We start from the raw sequence: 20,380 nt of genomic DNA on the forward strand, positions 1-20,380 counted from the left end.
TCAGATCTCATGAGACTTATTCACTACCATGAGAACAGTATGGAGGAACCACCCCCATGATTCAATTATCTCCCATGGTGTCCCTTCCACCACACGGGAATTATGGGAGTACAATTCAAGATGAGATTTGGGTGGGGACACAGAGCCAAACCATATCATGCCTTCTGGCATCTCCCATTACATTTCTGATTGATTCATACATTTATTTATTGTTTGCTTGTTGTTTTATGTGTGTTAGCACAGCCTGCTGAATAGATATTAAGCTATTTGAGGACAGAAATCATATTACATCTACCTAGACATCTATGCTCTATCCATCTGTCAAGTGTTAGTATCTATCTACCTACCTATCCATATCTGTCACTGGACTACTAGGGGCACCACAGAAAGTTACTGAGTGCTTTGTAAATGTCTAACTCAGAATTATTAATAAACTTATTAGACTCCATGAATAAATTAATTTCTAGATCCAGTTTGTCACTGCTAATGGTCATTAGCCGGTAATACTTCTGTGCTCACATATAATGAGGCAATACTAATGTTTTGCATTTTATTTTCTGGAAGTCTCTGTCATTATTGCTTGTCTGATATAGTAGCTGCAGATGGCTAGGACCATTCAACTTTCTTTTTCCCTCCCAGTGTGCACTTAATAAATGATTTTGGTGGCAGTTTACAAAGGTAAAGATGTTTCTAATTAGCCTTGCTTCTGGTGTCTGAAAAATACCCAGATATGGCAGCCCAAATCACATACCACCTGCAGAGCTCCGTAGAGGCCAGTGCTCATACACTGCAGTTAGGGCCTACACTCAGAATCGATGGCCAAGAATTGGATACACATTCTCAATTCCAAAACTTTTACATAGCCATGTAAAAGCTCCCATACAAAGTATTAAAATCATTGCATAGCTGTGTGTGGTGGCACACGCCTGTAGTCCCAGCTACTCGGGAAGCTGAGGCAAGGGGATCCTTTGAGCCCAGGAGTTCAAGGCCAGCTTGGGCAACATAGGAGACTCTGTCTCTAAAAATGAATAAATACATACATAAGTTTAATACAATACCATAGGAGATAAAAATACTGTCAGTTACCACAGTGCAAACAAGGCACAGCACGTTAAGTCAGCACTGTGATTTTGTACCAGCCTGAATCGCTATCTTTCTTGATAAACTCACTTATTCCCACTGCCTGTCCAGTCCTTGCCCCTCCTCCCATCTTTTTCTTCACTCTCACCAGCCTATGCCCCAGCGGGTACCTGGTGATTAGACAGAAAATGTGGGACCAACCCCACCTCTCTTGCTTTTCTGTTTATGAGAATATGCCAGAGAAGTAGGTTGAACTACTGAATGAATGTCGAAAGAATATTCAGCACTTTTCAGACATGCCTTTCTGCCCCCATCAGGCACTGGAAGGGAAAGAACTGGCCTGGGCATGTGTGGGTACTCCTCAGGTCCCTGTCCCTGAGTCAGGAGACACTGGCTGTTCTGGGAGAGGGCTGCTCCTCCTGGCAAAGGCCCTGAGATCAGGGAGATGTGGGACTGAGCTGCAGGGCAGGCTCCAGAGTGCCCAGAGGAAGCGGGAAGCCCCCATAAGTGCCTCTTCCACAGCTATTCATCTGCTTGCTCAACCGCAGATATGCATTGACAGCCAAGTGAGGACACATGCTGCCCTAAGCTCTTGGGACACAACAGAAATCCTTGCTTGCAGAAAGATTAAACTCTAGTGTAAAGACAAAGAAAAACAATTAAAAACAAAGTGATGTTTCAGGGGACACCTGGGGAATCATGCCCGATTCATTGTAATGCCCCACTGAAGGCCTAGGGAGTTCCTGCGGACACAGTTGGTGCTCAATAAATTTTTGTTGAATTGGGCGAAAAAAATCTATGGAGGAAGATATACCAAAAAAAAAAAAAAAAGAAAGAAAGAAAGATATAATTAGATAATATAGGCAGTGTTGGGCTGCGGGAAAAGCTAAAGAGAAAAAGCAAGGATGAGCATTAGGGGGTGGGGGTGCAGAGACGGAGGTGCAGTCTCCGGGTGGCGGGAGCACTCCTGAGCTTCCGGGGTGAGAAGGAGGTGGTGTGAGCTGGGAAGACTTAAAACCTAACCGGCAAACCCACCGCCCGGGACCACCCTAGTGACCTCATCTGAACCAGTTACATCTGCAAACACCCTATTTCCAAGTAACGTCACATTCACAGGGAATGGGGGGCATCAGGACTTCAACACATCTTTTGGGGGACACAATTCAACTCCTAAGAGGGGGCATCTGCCAGGAATGCAGGTGGTGATTTCTTTCCCCTGTAGTCCAGGCAGGGGCGCCCAGCGGGGAGGAGGACTGAACCAAGCTGGGCACAGCGCCCCCACTTGCCGTAAAGGATGCCCCCCTTCCTCCCACCCCGGAGTGAAGGGCGCCTCCAAGGATGACTGGACTAGAGCCTGGAGGCTGCAGACGGGGCCAGGCCATAAGCCCGGGGCTGGGAGTGGCGCCACTGCAGGCCTCGTGCCTCCCAGGAGAGTCTGCACTGCGTCTCTGCCCCTTGGAAGCTACCAGAAAAGCCTAGGAGACAGGGCGGAGGGCCCAAGGGGATGGTGGGGTGGTGTGAGGGTGAAGCAAACTCCTAAGGATACCATGGCCTCACAGGAGGGAGAAGCCAAGAGCCCAACCATCCCCCTCCATTAATCAGTGACATAGGGGACCAGGCTGCCCCCATCCAAGACCCTGAACAGGCAAACCCACCAGAGTCAGTGACTGCCTGACCAAGAGCAACTTTTGATGGCCAGCCCTGGGTAGGGCCGAGCGAGTGAGGCCAGGCAGACAGTGGTTCTAAACTCAAGAGGTGGCAGGCACTGGAAATGGCTGTGCGGCCCTTTCCAAATCAACCACGGGCTGAACTGGGAATGCCGTGACACCTCAAATCTAACCCTGAAGCCTGCGGTCCATGCAACCTAGTCACGCACGGCTGCACTTAAAATCCAGCCTGAAAGTTTGCTGTCTACATGATCCAGTCACATACAGCTGTGGACTGAGACACTGCACACTGCCCACTGCCGAGCCCAATCTCAAAACCTGTCCCACGGCCCCCACCCCACCTCTCAGCCTGGGAAGAGCAGGCAGAGGAAGCAAAGAGCCCCTCATGCCCTCAGTCAACCCAAGACCCCTCAGGATCACCACCCAGAGGGGGAAATGCCACCATGCCCTGTCCCCATGCACCAGAGCAGCAGGTCCTGGTTCAGATCCTGCCTGGCTCCACACTTACTGGCTCTGTGGCCCCGAGCAACTCACCCAAGCATGCAACACTGCAGTTCCTCCTAGGTAAAAGGGGACACGAACAGCGCCTGCCTCCCCCCACCCCCAACCTCAGCACGGGGTTTACATGTCTGTCCCCGGAAGGACTTAGCACAGCCACTGTCAGCAGAGAGCCACTGTTGTTTGTAATTTTAAAAGTTTTAATCTTAGAGCCTTATAAGAATCACCAGAGGTTTTGATGGGGTTTTTTTGTGTGTGTATTTTGTTTTTTTGAGATGGAGTCTCACTCTGTTACGCAGGCTGGAGTGCAGTGCGAGATCTCTGCTCACATCAACCTTTTCCATCTCCCAGGTTCAAGCGATTCTCCTGCCCAGACCCCCCAGTGGCTGGGATTACAGCTGCACGACACCATGGCCGGCCAATTTTTGTATTTTTAGTAGAGACGGTTTTTCGCCATGTTGGCCAGGCTGGTCTCGAACTCCTGACTTCAAGTGATCTGCCCGCCTCGGCCTCCCAAAGTGCTGGGATTACAAGTGTGAGCCATTGTGCCCCGTGGTGTTTTAAATAAACCCCTTGCTTTCATATTACAAACATTAGAACCTGAGGATCAACACATTTGTCTTGGCTGGTGAGGACACACCCAGGGAAGAGTGAAAACACATGCCCCGGGCCCAGGGTTTCAAAGAGTGAGAAACATCTCACTAAGCACATTCCTTCTTTGCTTTGACAGACACCAGGATGACCCTAGGAATTTTTCCTCAAATGCTACTTGAGCAACTGGATTGTGCCAATGGCATGTATCCATGGTGCCAGAGCATCCGCTCTGCCACCCGGGGCCCTCTAGCACCACTCCAGGCCTTTGCTTTATATTCAAGAGAAAGCAAAACCATTTCAGCAGTAGCAGAAGCATTCTGCATGGGTGGTAATGAAGGAAGGGGCAGTGTTAATGGAAATCAAATGTGCCAAGTGCAGTGGCTCACACCTGTAATCCCAGCACTTTGAGAGGCTGAGGTGGGAGGATGGCTTGAGCTCAGGAGGCTGAGATCAGCCTGGGCAACATAGCAAGACTGTGTATAAAAAAAAATTAAAGTTAGCCAGGCATGGTGGTACATACCTATAGCCTCAGCTATGCAGGGACTGAGGCAGGAGGGTCACTTGAGCCTGGGGAGATCGAGGCTACAGTGAGCTATGGTTGCACCATTGCACTCTAGCCCGTGTGACAGAGCAAGATCCTGTCTCAAGAAAATAAAAATAAGAAATCAAATGCAAAGAAAAGTCAAAGGAAAATGAGGAGAAAGAAGTTAATCCTGTTCTGTTATCTTTCTTGTAAAGATATCTGGAAAGAAACCAGACAGGAAAAATGAAACTTTGTGACATTAATATACCCACTGAATGTTTTTAAGAGGATATTGCTGCAGAAAAGGTCTACAGAGAGTGGGAGTGGTGACTCATGCTTGTAATCCCAGCACCTTTGGAGGCCGAGACCGGCAGATCACTTGCGGTCAGAAGTTCGAGACCTGGCTGGCCAACATGGCGAAACCCTGTCTCAACTAAAAATACAAAATTTGGCCGGGTACAGCAGCTCACGCCGGTAATCCAGCATGTTGGGAGGCTGAGGCAGGCAGATCACAAGATCAAGAGATTGAGACCATCCTGGCCAACATGGTAAAACTCCATCTCTATTAAAAATACAAAAATTAGCTGGGCATGGTGGCACGTGCCTGCAGTCCCAGCTACTCAGGAGGCTGAGGCAGGAGAATCACTTCAACCTGGGAGAAGGTTGCAGTGAGCCAAGATTGCGCCACTGCACTCCAGCCTGGTGACAGAACAAGACTCCATCTCAAAAAACAAACAAATATTAGCCAGGCATGGTGGCACACATCCCAGCTACTTGGGAGGCTGAGGCACAAGAATTGCTTGAATCTGGGAGGTGGAGGCTGCAGTGAGCTGAGTTCATGCAACTGCACTCCAGCCTGGTTGACAGAACAAGACCCTATCTCAAAACAAAACAAAACAAAACAAAACAAAACAAAACAAAACAAAACAAAACAAAAAAAAAAGAGAGAGAGAGAGAGAGAGAAAGAAACAAAAGTCCTATAGATACACAAAAGAGAAAATAATTGTGTTTACAGCAACCACAACATTGATCAGTGGAAACTTGCTTTTAGTTCCTTATTTTTGGTGCTATTATGTGGCTTTCTTGTTTTTAATAAATGTTTCTAATGATTATATTCATTACTGTATTTATTGTTACCTTTCTACTCCTTCTGGAAGTAAATGAAATTACCCCTTCCTGAACTTTGATCTTCTTAAAAGTACAGAACCTTTCTAGGAGGCAGATATTTATTTTAGGAGTAGAGTTGTCGGCTGTTCAACAAAAGTATTTGGTAGACATTATACAAAGTTATCAACCTACTAGATTTTTTAAATGCCATTTCATCATTTCTTAGTCAAACATGCAAACGCCAGAGTGCATGATTCCAAGCCAGACCTACCCAACCATTCAACATGGAGGGTCATCAAAGTCTCCCTTTCTTTGCGTCCAGAGTGTTCTAGAAACTTCAGGCAAATAGGTCACCTAGTGGCTAGTTAAAACCGGTCATCTACTGGTTGCTCCAAAACCACATGGTGAGAGTGATTCTTTTCCGTGCAACTGTTGAAGGGGAGTAAGCGTCTCACCTGCCAGGCACACCCTAAGAGGGGGAAGGGGCGAGGAGGCTTTGTCTGTAGGCATCGCTAAGGAATGTCCACAGGTGTGTGTTTGCTTCTTTTACTTGCCTTTATTTCACAAAGGATGTGAAGTGACTAATACAAAGAAATTAAATGAGAATGTGGATAGAGATAAAAGTGAAAATCAGAAAAGCATAGGTAGAACGGGAGATGAAGGCCACGGGGAAAATATAGGAGTAAATACACGGACCATTGCACCAGCCGCTGGGCTCTAAGCTTCCTAGAGTCAAAGCAAACGGAAAAACACAGTAGTGCTGGTGACGTGCATCTCTATGAGCTGAGTCATTCCTGACCGGGGACGTCATAGGAATAGGAGGGAGACACAACTTCAGTGGGAATAGAATTTCTACAATGGATCTTCCTAGAGATGTCGTGAACTAAGGCTTCAAAATCAACCTTACAGTAAGTGCAACTCTGGAGTCATAGATGGTGTTTCTTATGACCTTTTTTTTTGGAGATGGAGTCTTACTCTGTTGCTGAGGCTGGAGTGCAGTGGCACGATCCCAGCTCACTGCAATCTGCAATCTCCATCTCCCAGGTTCAAGTGATTCTACTGCCTCAGCCTCCCAAGTAGCTGGCATTAGAGGCGCACACCACCACACCCAGCTAATTTTATATTTTCAGCAGAGGCAGGGTTTCACCATGTTAGCCAGGCTGGTCTAAAACTCCTGACGTCAAGTGATCCGTTGGCCTCGGCCTCCCAAAGTGCTGGGATTTGGGATTACAGGCGTGAGCCACTGCGCCTGGCCTTTTTTTTTTTTTTTTTTTTTTGAAACAGAGTATCACTCTGTCACCCAAGCTGGAATGCACTGGCATGATCTCGGCTCACTACAACTCCTGCCTCCTGGGTTCAAGTGATTCTCCTGCCTCACTTCCCAGGTAGCTGGGATTACAGGTGTGCGCCACCATGTCCGACTAATTTTTGTATTTTTCAGTAGAGACGGAGTTTCAGGCCACTATGTTGGCCAGGCTGGTCTTGATCTCCTGACCTTAGGTGATCTGCCCACCTCTGCCTCCTAAAGTGCTGGGATTACAGGCGTGAGCCACAGCACCCAGCCTCTTATGACTCTTTTAAACATCTTTATTGGAATATAATTCACATACTATGAAATTCACCCATTTAAAGTGTATGATTCAGTGGCTTTTAGCATATTCACGGAATTGTATAACTATTACCACAACCTAACTTTAGAACATTTCATCACCCCCAGGAAAAAGCACGAACCTGTTAGCAGTCATTCCCTACTCCATAACAACCACAAATTTCTGTCTCTATAGATTTGTTCACTCTAGAAGTTTCATATAAATGGAATCGTACGATATGTGGTCTTTTGTCACTGGCTTTTGCTTAGCACGGTGTTTTCAATCCATGTTTTAGCATGTGTATACTTCATTTCTTTTTATTGCCAAATAATATTCTCCCATATGGATTCACCTTATGTCTCATTGAAAATTACACAGAAGGCCGGGCGCGGTGGCTCACGCCTGTAATCCCAGCACTTTGGGAGGCCGAGGCGGGTGGATCACGAGGTCAAGAGATCGAGACCATCCTGGTCAACACAGTGAAACCTCGTCTCTACTAAAACTACAAAAAATTAGCTGGGCATGGTGGTGCGTGCCTGTAATCCCAGCCACTCAGGAGGCTGAGGCAGGAGAATTGCCTGAACCCAGGGGGCGGAGGTTGCGGTGAGCCGAGATCGCGCCATTGCACTCCAGCCTGGGTAACAAGAGCGAAACTCCGTCCCAAAAAAAAAAAAAGAAAAGAAAAGAAAATTACACAGAGAATGTAATTCTCGGGTGGTGGGGTGGGAAGACATTCTGGTAATCCAGCTGGGTCTCATGGAGTTAACAGAATATCTAAGAGATGAAGTGCACAGCAAGTTCTTCCATTTCTGCTCATAAACATTTGCAGGTGAATATTTAATCAAAATTGAGTGGAGAGCAGCCCAAGTGTAAACTGACTAAGAAGGACTGGACTGAAAGACACATGCTTAGCTAGACTGAAGGCTGACTTGCAAACATCAAAAAGTAACTGACCAGATGAGATGAAGAAAGAAACTTTTGTGCAAATTAAGGACCCTAACGAAGATTTCTACTTAGACAACCATTCCATCTGTGCATGAAGGTAGGTCATGGGAGCCCTGGCAAGTCAAGACAGGGTTTCACTTAGAAAACTGTTCTGAGTCGGGCCAGGCACGGTGGCTCACTCCTGTAATCCCAGCACTTTGGGAGGCCGAGGTGGGTGGATCATGAGGTCAAGAGATCGAGACCATCCTGGTCAACATGGTAAAACCCCATCTCTACTAAAAATACAAAAAATTAGCTGGGCATGGTGGCGCGTGCCTGTAATCCCAGCTACTCAGGAGGCTGAGGCAGGAGAATTGCCTGAACCCAGGAGGCGGAGGTTGCGGTGAGCAGAGATAGCTCCATTGCACTCCAGCCTGGGTAACAAGAGCTAAACTCCGTCTCAAAAAAAAAAAAAAAAGAAAGAAAAAAGAAAAAAAAGGAAAACTGTTCTGAGTCTTTCGTGGCTTGTGAACAAAAATAAACTTACATGGCATAAAGCCCACCTCGGATGACTTTGAAGACTTTCAGAGCTGCAGTCAGCAGTTGCCTACCGTTATCATAGAAAAACATTAATGTTGCTGAGCACGGTGGCTCACGCCTATAATCCCAGCACTTTGGGAGGCCAAGGTGGGTGGATTGGGAGTTCAAGACCAGCCTGACCAACATGGAGAAACCCCATCTCTACTAAAATTACAAAATTATCCAGATGTGGTGGCGCATGCCTGTAATCCCAGCTACTTGGAGGCTGAGGCAGGAGAATCACTTGAACCCGGGAGGCGGAGGTTGCCATGAGCTGAGATCGTGCCATTGCACTCCAGCCTAGGCAACAAGAGTGAAACTCCATCTCAAAAAAAAGAAAAATGTTAATACACCCATGAAAAACTGGAATTTGAGAATGTAACTTCCAAATCAAACCATTAATATGAATAGGATGCAAATGAACCTAGAGTGACTACATTAGTTTACTTACTGGATATAGACTAATTAATTCAGAGCAAATTACCTGTCAGAATAAATTGAGAAAGCTATTAAAAGCAAAATGGGGGTGGGCGCAATGGCTGAGGTCTGTAATCCCAGCACTTTGGGAGGCCAAGGCAGGCGGATCACAAGGTCAGGAGATGGAGACCATCCTGGCTAACATGGTGAAACCCTGTCTCTACTAAAAATACAAAAAATTAGCCGGGCAGGGTGGCACATGCCTATAGTTCCAGCTACTCAGGAGGCTGAGGCAGGAGAATCACTTGGACCCAGGAGGCAGAGGTTGGAGTGAGCTGAGGTCACACCACGGCACTTCAGCGTGGGCAACAGAGTAAGATTCATCTACAAAAAAAAAAAAAGGTAAAATGGGAATTTGGGGGACCTTGTTTAGACTGTAATATGCTTAGACCCTTTGTATGGCCTTTCCTTAGATGGGTACTCCAGACTTTAGAGAAGAGGCTGTTATCTTCTCACCTTAACTCTTATCACAGAAGTCCTAACTATGAGTCATCCCTACCTATGAGCTGGACTGATGATATAGGGTGATTCAGAAGTGTAAGATAATTTGAGGATTTCTTAACTTCTTTTAAGGGCTTTATGTTATCCAAGGATCCTTTGAATTTTCGTCTAAGCGCACAGTAGGTCTAATAATCATGGCTACTATTAGTAAGTACTTATGTGTGCTGTGTGGCACTCTACAGGACTGTTTCACTTCATCTCCACAGTATCCCTATTCCTCCACTCACTCAGTTCTTCCGTTCGGCAAATATTAGGCACCCATGCTATGTCAGGCCTGGGCTAGCACTGGGAGTGACACAAACAAAATTGGCCAGGTTGCCACTCTTGTGGGGCTTACAGTGGCAGGACAGGAGGGTAGGAGACAAACATCAAACAGATTCACACACAAGACATTTCCAACCGTGACAAACGCTGTGAAAGAGAGGCACCAGGTGCTGTCACAGAGAGGGTGATGGGAGGAAGGCAGACCTGGGAAGGAAGGCAAGCCCTTCCAGGGAGACGACACTTTTGCTGAGACCTGGAGGGTGAATGGGGCTTCGCATGCACTGACTCTGCCTGGAGACAGAAGCCTCATAGGCTGTATTTAAAATTGAAACAGGCCCAATGTTCCAACAAGCTGGATGCACATAGAACTGAAGCTTGAGAAACTGACATTTGCAGAACAAGACACACCTGCTGCCTGTTGACCAACTCCTCTTCCTTTCCCCTAATTCCTGTTTTCCTACAGGTAGCTACAGTGAGAGGCTAGACCGCCCTCGTTCAATCAGCTGCTGCCTGTTAAGCATCTCCTCCTCCTTGCCCTGCCTGTTTTCCTTCCTGCTATATAAACTCCTGACCTTAGTTGGAAGGGAGGGAGGGATGGATTTAGGTTTGGCTCTGGCGTGTGCAGCTGGCATCATCCACAATATATTAGAGCCTTCTTTGCTGGCAGTGCTGTTGTCTCAGTGATTAGCTTTCTGTGCAGTAAGCAGTGGGACCTAGACTGAACCACTGGTGTTTAGTAACAAGCTCACATATGAAATATATTTTTAGATGATTAGAAAGGGATAACTAGCAGTCTATGCAACTGTGCCAGCATCTTTTTCTAGAGACAGGATCCCCATCCACAGCCCATGCCGAACTGCAGTGGTCCAACCACCGTTCACTGCAGCCTGCTCCAACTCCTGGGCTCGAGATCCTCCACCTCAGCATCCCAAGTAGCCAGGACTACAGGCTCACACCACCACACCCAGCTAAGTTTTTAAGTTTTTTGTGGAGATGAGGGCCTCACTGTGTTGCCCGTGCTGGTCTCAAACTCCCTGGCTCAAGCAATCCTCCTGCCTCAGCCTCCCAAAGTGAGCCACTGCACCCAGCCACTATAAGCATCTTACAGACGCCATCTCACCAAACATGAAAACTTCAAGGTTGATAGTAACACTACTGGCACTACTTTTACAATCACAGACTTGAATGTGAAGAAATGTACCTTCATAATTTCTCCAGAATTGAAAATAACTCCATTTTCCAGATCGTGAGGTGGAAAACATTCAGTCCTATCAATTCAGAACTCAGCTTCTCAGGAGTTTCTTCCTGATGTGCACAGAATTGAAGCAGACAGTTGCTTCCCCATCTCCCTGGAGGTGATGGCAGCCCCCGGGGAGGGCGGAGGGTTTCTGCTCCTGCCCCGGGGAAGGGGCATCCAGTCCTCTGACCTCTGCTGAAATCCATATATTGCTGGTCCTCACAGCCATGCATTGGCTCCTTGCTGAGATCCTACGTCCTGGCGTGGGCTCCTGCTCACTGGGCTCTCCCCTCTTGCATCACTGGTCTCCCAGAGCTGATATGGTCCCCTTGGGGTGAGCCAGTTCTGCACTCACCCTGAGAGCCACACCTCACTCTTCCCATGCTCTGCCTCGAGGCTGCCCGCCCCAGGTGACTTGTCAGCTACCATCAGCTGAGGTCAATCAGTGGGAGGCCCTGCGGGGAGGTGGGGCAGGAGGAATGCGATGGGGGCAGCTGATGTGCATTCTCACCTGGTCTCTTGGCTTCTCAGGCAGCACCTGCAGGACCTCCACAGCCCCCACAGCACCGTCCTCCTCCCAACCCTCCTGAGGGGCCGTGGGGATTTCGGGGGTTACTAAGCTCTGGGGCCCCTCTCATTCTCTGTGCAGCCTTTTGGCTCTTCCATCATCTGTAGAACCAAATCCACGCATCCAAATCCCTCATGTGGGTTCTGTTTTCCTGATGCCAAGCCACCTGATGGGAGGTCACAGGGACTTGGCTGCCCCTGCCCTTGGCCCACCCCCTGCCATGCCTCGCCGTTCCTATTTGTTGTGGGGTCCCACTCGCTCCCTGGCAAGGCCCAGTAGCCCTTCTGCTCCCCAGTCCCTCCAGGCTTCTTTTCTACAGCCCCTCGGAGACCCTCAGCCTTCCGGCCCTTGGCCTCCCGCCAGCCTGGCTGCTTGAACACGTACCTCTTTTTGGATGGAAAATGGCTCCTTTACCATCGTGCATTTTTCTACGCGTGATTTCTCTCACAAACTGGGCCACATCCAGGAGGCTCTGCTGTGGAGATGCCATGCCAAGTTCTCAGAATTGTGAAAAACATAAACTAAAACCTCTCTCAAGAGCCAACTTGGCAAATCAAAACCATTTTGGCTTTCATGCAGTCGCCTCTGCTCTGTCTTCCAAAATCCTCCATAGGCTGAGCTCAGAATCCAAGAATCTGACCTTTACGGTGGCAGCTATAGCCTGCCGTCCCCGGGGACAGCTGCTACCCCTGATCATGATGGGTGAAGAGCTGTGACAGGAGGAGCAGGAACCTCAGCTTTACGATCTCCAAAATGTATCCTGTTACCTTATTATTGCCATTTTACAAATAAGGAAATGGAAAAAAGTTTTTCCTTCTCTTGCCAACTGACTACTGGCAAATCAACATCAATTTTCTTTCATGTTTGAGCGAACTGTATCCCAGCTCCTGTCTTGATAAAGATCGTTGGGTATTAAAGAAAATTCCTGGCCAATGGCAATGAAACTGAGAAGAAAATACACTGCCTGGGGTCTTCTCAGACACAAACCTCACGTGTCAGCGTTAGGTGAAGTATCCATTGACACATTCCGTCTTTAACGTGTTTACTGTAGACTCCCCCTACACCATCGGTGCAGCCATGGGTTTAGACATGGTAAACAATGGGTGAACTAGAGAAACAAAGACACCAGTTATTGACTTTTAAGGTAAAAATAAAACAGGAAAGATTTGCAAGCCTGTCCCGTTCAACGAAACTGCTTTCTCTCCTCCTCCCCTCCTGGGTTCTTGGCTGCACCTGCAGCACCTCCATTTCAGGTGGAGGAAAAAGGAGCCAGGAAAGAGTTAGGAAAACTTGGGTTTTCATCTGTTGCTGGATCGCTGGCATTGGGCAGGGAAGGAGTGAGGATGAAGATAGGCACCCCCAGCCCTCAGAATAACAGTGGGAACCAGTTTAAAGGGGGAAGCGGAAGAGTGAAGTGTGGATTGGTAAGTGAACAAAAACAACAAAGATAATGCTAGAGGGCAACTGCAAAGCTACACGCAGACTGGTGAATGTCCTATCGGACAACAAAACCACAGGCTGTGGGGTTATCCCCTCCGCTGAGCAAGAACTATGTTCATTGCTATTGGACAACAATCGTTTGCATCTTAACAGTTTTCAAAAAGCGAACATCTAACTTTACAGAATTGTAAAATGTTTGGCCTCTAATCAGTAGAAACTAATAAGCCAGTCAATCAAAGTCACGTTGGCTTAAAGTAAAATGACTCCAGGTGAGCTTGTTAGACAACGATCATACAGTATGACAATGAAAGTCATGTGGGTTGGGCGCAGTGGCTCACACCTGCAATCCTAGCACTTTGGGAGGCTGAAGTGCGAGAATCGCTTGAGGCCAGGAGTTTAAGTTCAGGAGCTCAAAGACAGCCTGGGCAACACAGACCTCATCTCTCTATTAAAAAAAAAATTAGATGGGCATGGTAGTGGATGCCATAGTCCCAGCTACTTGGGAGGCTGAGATGGGAGGATTGCTTCAGCTCAGGAGTTTGAGGCTGCGGTGAGCTACAACTGTGCCCTACTATATTTCAGCCTCGGTAACAGAGCAAGAATCTATCTCAAAAAAAAAAAAAAGTCATGTGGTTTGTTTTTGCCTGACATCCACATTTTGAATAATTTTTCTTAATAGATTCTCATGGAGAGTGTACCTGTTACCTGGTCTTTCTAGAACTCAGACAGTTGACAAGGCAGCCTCACCAGGGTCCCTCATGTGACATTCACAGAGAGGCTGCAAGAGGTATCCAGAGTGAGGTGTAGGAGCATGCAGGAAGCCAGCCACACTTCCACCTGCCACAGGAAATGGGGGGGGTGCGGACAGTGGGGAGGAGGGGGAGAGAGAGAGAATATGAGGGACCTGAAGCACCTTTGGGGGCCTTTCAGCTGGGATAAGGGGAGCCTGCAGCAGGGACTGGGTGGCCCAACCCAGCAGAGATCACAGAGGAAGCCCCTGCCTCCCAGCCCACAGACAGCTGGAGTGTATGAAGGCCACCCAGGTAAGTCACACCCAAAAGGCTGCTGGCTCAGACTCAGGACAGACAGAAGTTCAAACTGACACCCCCTCTCCCCGCACCTCATGCCCTTTGCACCTGCCTCTCAGAGCTTAGCCTCTGTCTTAGGGTTAGGGGGATGATGGAGACCAAAGGGAAGCAGCCCTGAATGCATACAGTTTACCCGGTATTGCCTAAATTATGGGTTCTACACTGGACAGAATGGGAGCTTGCAGCAAGGAATTAAATTGAGTTAAAGGAACTTACATGTGCACATCTGAGCTCATGGTTTGTGAATTCATTTGGACTGTATTTATAACCCTTTAAATGTCTAGAGTGGAGCTTTGTGGAGGTTCTCAGACTGGCCACTAGAACCAGCAGTGAGGCAAATTTCAGAACGTGCTTCCCATGGTAGAAATTTGGTGAGCAGGATCATGGAAGCTTGGATTCTGACTAACTGCTGGAGCTTTGCAGCTCCTTTTTTTTTTTTGAGACAGAGTCTTACTCTATCGCCCAGGCTGGACGGCAGTGGCATGATCTCAGTTCACTGCAACCTCTGCCTCCTGGGTTCAAGCGATTTTCCTGCCTCAGTCTCCTGAGTAGCTGAGATTACAGGTGCCTGCCCGCACACCTGGCTAATTTTTGTATTTTTAGTAGAGACGGGGTTTCACCATGTTGGTCAGGCTGGTCTTGAACTCCTGATCTGCCCATCTTGGCTCCCAAAGTGCTGAGATTTTAGGCATGAGCCACTGCATCTGGCCTGCAGCTCCAGTTTTTATAGAGCCAGACTTTGTAAGTCCCAGGGCCTTCTCCAATTAGGTCCTCAGATAGAACTGATTGAAATCTTATGTAAGTACTTTGCTGGGCATGACGACTTGAGCCCATAATCCCAGCTCCTTGGCAGGCTGAGGCAGGAGGATTGTTTGAGGCCAGGAGTTTGAGACTAGCCTGGGCAACATAGCAAGATCCCATCTCTAACTTTTTTTTCAAAATTAATAGGGAGTGATAGTGGCCTCCAATAGCCCCAACTACTACAGAGGCTGAGGCAGGGAGATCACTTGAGCCCAGGAGTTGAAGACTGCAGCGAGCTATGATCATGCCCCTGCACTCCAGCCTGGGCAACAGAGTGAGACCCTGTCTCTAATAAAATAAGTGAATAAATACTTTAAATGCCTTTTTCATGCTACAACTGTCCAGCTCTGCCTTCCGCTAGGCTCCACTTGTTCCTTACCTGCTTGCGCTGATTAGTCATGATGAGCGTGGGCAGTGTGCTTTATGCTGCAGAGGGTCTTCCTTGCCTTACAGCCAACCAAAGAGAGACACCCGCTGCGAAGTTGTGCAATTTCACCCACCAGTGAAACCTCTTTTCTGCTCCATAGAAAACAGCTGAAGGGAAGAGGGCCAGGATGGAGGGCACCCCTTTCAGGAGTCAGCATCAGACTTCATCAGATGTTGAAGACGCTGTGCCCATAGGCTGGGTGTGGCTGCTCATACCACTCTCTAAAGACACTTGGGACCAGCCTCCCAAGGCTTCTCATCAATCCCTGTCAAACTCCTCATGTTGACGTTGAACTCAGGGAATTAACTAGAGCAAACAGTCTCCAAACAATTTCAGTCCTGCTTCCTTAACGCGGAAACAAAGCTGAGCACCAACCCTGGGCATGCACATTTATTAGTAAGGCCTACACATGTATTCCATCTACTAACATCTTGTATGACATACACAAAACAAGAAATTTATTATTATATTTTTAGAGATTGCATCTCCTCATGTTGCCCAGGCTGATCTCGAACCCCTGGGCTCAAGCAATCCTCCTGCATCAGCCTCCCAAAGTGTTGGGGTTACCATTGTGAACCATTGTGCTCATAAAATAGGAAATTTAACACGGTTTTCATATTTTCTTTCCAAATCCCACTGTCGGTCTTGACTTTTAGCACAAGCTTCATCCACAGGTTAGTAAATCATCACCAATTTGGTAAATTTATAAGGAACAAAGAGAGCCCCATTTTTCCCCCAACTTACTTCCCAAATGTCGGAAATTATACTGAAAAAAAATTCAGGGTGTGATTAAAGGGTGATCTAGTGACGGTATTTAGCCAAGGCTCCCAGGAACACTCAGACACTCCTTGCCCATGACCCTTCCCCATGGGCCCTGGCTGAGCCATGTGGAGCTGTCCTCTGCTGGGAAGGCCTCGGTCACAGCCTCCCACAAACTAAACAGCCCTTTGTGTGAATTACGAAGTGGTTTCCTTTCCTCCAGACGGACGCAGCTCCACACCGCAGTGCACGGCTGGATTCTGGGCCCACTCCTTCCTGCCAGGCAGTGCTGTCCAGAGCACAATATGCAGAGCCTTTCCTCCAAGGGCCTGGCCTCAGGAACCTGGGCCTAAGCTGCCAGGGAAGCTGGCTTTGTTTCCAAGCCCAGAGTCCAAGTTGATGTTGATGCTGTGACCAATAGCTATTCCCATGAGTGCCAGAAGAGAAGCAGAGATTGTTCATGTGACATGGCCTCAGCACTGTGTGGCTTTGCTGCTCTTACCACTCTCCAGAGACATGAGGCCCAGCCAGCAGGCTGCAGTGACACCCATCCAGAGTCTCCGAGAGACAGGAAGGGCATGAGGATTTCCTTCCCCAGAGGACAACAGCCTTTTACTTTTCTCCCCCTGAAGCCCTCTTGAAGCTACACCATTTCTTGGATGACGTGTTAACCACAGAGTAACCTATACATGGTGGGAGGGGTGTGCATTGTTAGGGAATCCAGACACACTGGCCCTTGGCCTGGCCCTGCGGCTCTCATCTCCTTCTTCCGCCTTTCTGCTTTCCTGAATCCCCAAAAAAGCAAAAACAACAGCATTGTGTCACTCACAGGCACAGAGATAAAACAATTCAGACACAATCAGATGGCAGCTCTGATGCAGGACAGGTGAGCCCCAAAACTGGGGCTTAGCCCGGGAGGGTTCTTGGCTTCCCCCAGGAAAGAATTCAAGGGCTCCCCAGTGGTGTCCAGCAGAGGCACTGCTCCTTGCAGTACCAAGTACTCTCCAGGCGGTGTGTCCAGAGGAGCAGCTCAGATTTAGGGATGCACTCATATTTATACCCACTTTTAATAATATGTGAATTAAGAGGTGGTTTATGCAGAAATTTCTAGGATGAGGCAGTAACTTCCTGATCACTGGGTCATTGCCATGGAAAGGGGCAGTAACTTCTGGGTGTCGCTATGGCAACGGTAAACTGACATGGCACACTGCGGCCTGTGCCTTCTGGAAAACTGCTTCCCCACACCTGTTTTAGCTGGTCTTCAGTGTGGCCTGGTGTCTGAGCCCCACCTCCGGAGTCAAGTCCCGCCTCCTACTTCAATTCCACACCTTGGCTCAAGACAAAACTTTATCATTCTTGACCCCTCTTTCTCTTAACTCCACATCCACTCTGTCAGGACATCATAGTGGCTCCACTGTCAAAATATGCCCAAGTCCAGAGCCCTCCAGTTTCTCTCAGCCACCCTGGCATCTGCAGCCTCTTTGCAGGGCAAGGTGCTCCCACTGGGGCCTGGTCCAGGCAGCTCCAGGAGCTCAGTCCACAGCTGGACAGGCAGCTGAGCCCTGATCTCTGCTAGGTCTCTGTTCAGACAGCCCCTTCTCTGCCTGAGCACTGGAAGGCAGCACCTGACCTCTCCTCCAAGTTTCTCCATAACCAGCACTTGATCACCTCACAGGCGCTCTCATCTCGTTCCTTGTCTAAAGACTCCACTCGAAGGCAAATCCCTGAATCTTTTGCTTTAATGGCTGCAGCCTGGGCATCTGAAACAGTGCCTGGTACAGAGCAGGTGCATTTGCATGGAATGAAGACGGCTGCACTCCAGGGTCTGTAAAACATGCAGAAACAAGCCCAAAGTGATCAATAGGGGAATGGGAGAATGAGCACTTACCTTCCTTTTCTGGTTTCCACAATATGATATTCCTTTTATAATATTTAAAAAACTATAACCTCTGGCTTCCAAGAGTTCAGAGCATCCCATCTGACCACGAGCACAGGTCTCAGCAGGGTCATGCAGGCAGTGGCCACTGCTGCTGCTCCACCGGGCTGAGGACAGGGCCTCAGCAGCCAGAAACGCCCAGCTCCCTGGGGTGGGAATGACATTTTTTTTTTTTTTTTTTGAGACAGGGTCTCACTCTTGCCTCCCAGGCTCAAGTGCTGTGATGCGATCTCAGCTCACTGCAACCTCCGCCTCCTGGGTTCAAGCGATTCTTCTGCCTCAGCCTCCCAAGTAGCTGGGACTACAGGGGCGCACCACCATGCCCCATTAATTTTTGTGTTTTTAGTAGAGATGGGGTTTCACCATGTTAGCCAGAATTATCTCCATCTCCTGACCTCATGATCCGCCCGCCTCAGCCTCCCAAAGTGCTAGGATTACAGGCGTGAGCCACTGCACCTGGCCAGAAAGCATCTTTACAAGCTCACATGCCAAAGCTCAGTGCCCTTCACAAACCAGCCGGAGCTAACTTGAGAAGCACTTTCTCTGCGCTTGCGCTGCCCGGAGAATACTTATTTTCGGATCTCCACTTTCTCACGATCTTTGGCAGAGCCACAGCACACGCTGGGGGAGCTCTTCTGAGGACTGGGACTAAGTCTACACCTGGGATTCTCTCCCAGGGGAGAGCAGGGGCAGAGTGTGCAGCTGTGTGGGAGAGGGTTCTCCGGTGATCTCGTGCTCACAGCAGGCTCAGCCCTCATAGTGTCTTCCTCAGAAACGCTATTGCTGGAAGGCAAATGTTAGAATCTGGTACTTCTCGTGGGAAAAAGGGATGAAGGCAAACAATAGCAAGAGCTGGGGCAGGGATGGGGAAGAATGGGGGGCCTCTGGGGGAGCGTCCGAGTGCTGAAATCGGGCTGAGGCCATCCGGCACCTTAGCAGAGCTTCCGGAACAGCGTCACATGAGACTGTCAATGGTGGGTGCCGGGTCACTGTGGTGGCCGTGCAGTCTGCAAAGCCTGCAACCAGCTCAGCTGAGTCAGACACTGTTTCCTGGGCAGGAATAACCCCACTCACTGAGGAGTATGAGGTGGGAAGAGCACTTACCTGGGCAGGTGCTTCCTCAGAGTGTCACTGAGAACCTGGCAGACAGAATGACTCCCCAAAGATGCCCAGAGCCCACGGCCTAACCCCAGAACCTGTGAGTATGGCACCTGATGTGGCAAGAGGGATTTTGCAGACATAATTCAGGGCTTTGAGACGGGGAGACCTCATCACACGGGTCCTGAAGCATGGCGAAGCATTCACCGCTGTGGTCAAAGGAGACGCAGCTACAGAAGATGGATCAGAGAGATTCCACATCGCTGGTGCTGGATTGGAGGAATGGGGCCATGATCCCTGGAATGTGGGTGACCTCTAGTAGCTGGAAAAGGGGAGGAAGCAGCTTCTCCCTGAGGCCTCTGGAAAGACACACAGCCCTCCCACCCCGATATCTTGATTTTAGCCCTGAGACCTGTGTTTTAACCCTGAGACCTCCAGAAATGTAAAATGGTAATTTTGTGCTTTTTTAAGCCGCTAGGTTTGTGATGATTTGTTACAGCAGGAAATAGGACACTAATGTAAAGAAGTAGGCGTGACTGTGTCCAGTAAAACGCAATGAAATAAGAACTAAAAATATTTCACAGGGCTGTCCCCCAAAGCAGGACAAGAGAGCTCTATTTTCAAAAACAAAAAATTTTTAATGCATTTTCATGTTTAGGGTGATAGAAATACATTTTTTTTTTAAAAGAGGTAAAAAGGACCTTAAAAATACAGAAAATAAAAAACCATATGGTCCACCTACTCTGGGGCAGCCCTCACCAAGACTTCTGTGTATTTTCTTTCAGTTTTAAGGGGGTTGTTTTTTTGAGACAGGGTCTCACTCTGTCAGGCTGGAGTACAGTGGCACATAGTCTCGGCTCACTGCAACCTCTACCTCCCAGGCTCAAGTGGTCCTCCCACCTCATCCCCCTGACTAGCTGGGACCACAGGCCTGCACCACGATGCCCAGCTAATTTTTTGTATTGTTGGTAGAGATGGGGTTTTGCCATGTTGCCCAGTTTGGTGTGGAACTCCTGAGCTCAGACAATCCATCCACCTCGACCTCCCTAAGTGCTGGGATTACAGGGGCGTGAGCCACTGCGTCTAGTCTTTAGTTCACTCTCATTTATATTTTATTTTTTTTGAGATGGAGTACAGTGGCACAATCTTGGCTCACTGTAGCCTCTGCCTCCCAGGTTCAAGTGATTCTCCTGCCTCAGCCTCCTCAGTAGCTGGGATTATAG

General features: G+C 48.5%; 1 long non-coding RNA gene across 1 annotated transcript in view; it reads right to left on the minus strand.

Annotated features, from left to right (window-relative positions):
* Positions 1–11,816: 11,816 nt before the first annotated feature.
* LOC116533416 overlaps positions 11,817–20,380 on the minus strand; it is a 10,006-nt gene continuing 1,442 nt past the window's right edge. The window contains exons 2-3 of the long non-coding RNA XR_004261289.1: positions 17,249–17,251; positions 11,817–11,832 (exon numbers count right to left, since the gene is read on the minus strand). This is a non-coding gene — a long non-coding RNA (uncharacterized LOC116533416). The remainder of the gene's footprint in view (positions 11,833–17,248; positions 17,252–20,380) is intronic.

The sequence above is a fragment of the Sapajus apella genome, unplaced genomic scaffold (assembly GCF_009761245.1).
Source record: "Sapajus apella isolate SASKATOON/1434 unplaced genomic scaffold, GSC_monkey_1.0 scaffold82, whole genome shotgun sequence".
Lineage (NCBI taxonomy): Eukaryota > Metazoa > Chordata > Mammalia > Primates > Cebidae > Sapajus > Sapajus apella.